A 371-nucleotide genomic window follows, 5' to 3' on the forward strand; every position below is an offset into this window, starting at 1 on the left:
GGGTTGCCTATAAGCAGGGCTGTGCCCTGACAATTTATTTCTGCTGGCCAAAATCCAAACCTGCAGCCACCTCTGTGGGACAGGGGTGGGAACAAGGATGCGTATAGGAATGGGACCAGAAGCACCCACCAGGCAGGGCCAAGGTGGATCCCAGAGTCTGGGCAGGGCAGGCAGCAGGCAAGAGCCTTTTTAGAAGCCAGGTCTAAGCCTGAAGTGGTTTCACCCCAGAGGTGCTCAGCTGGATCCCACCTCACCACCCCCTCCCAGTGCAGCAACCCCAAGTGCAGGGGGTGCAGGCAGCACAGGGCAGCCCCTCCCTGGGAGCGGGAACCGTGTCTTGGCAGGAGGAAGCTGGTTATTTATAGCCAGAG

The sequence above is a fragment of the Nestor notabilis genome, unplaced genomic scaffold (assembly GCF_000696875.1).
Source record: "Nestor notabilis isolate BGI_N333 unplaced genomic scaffold, ASM69687v1 scaffold28259, whole genome shotgun sequence".
NCBI lineage: Eukaryota > Metazoa > Chordata > Aves > Psittaciformes > Psittacidae > Nestor > Nestor notabilis.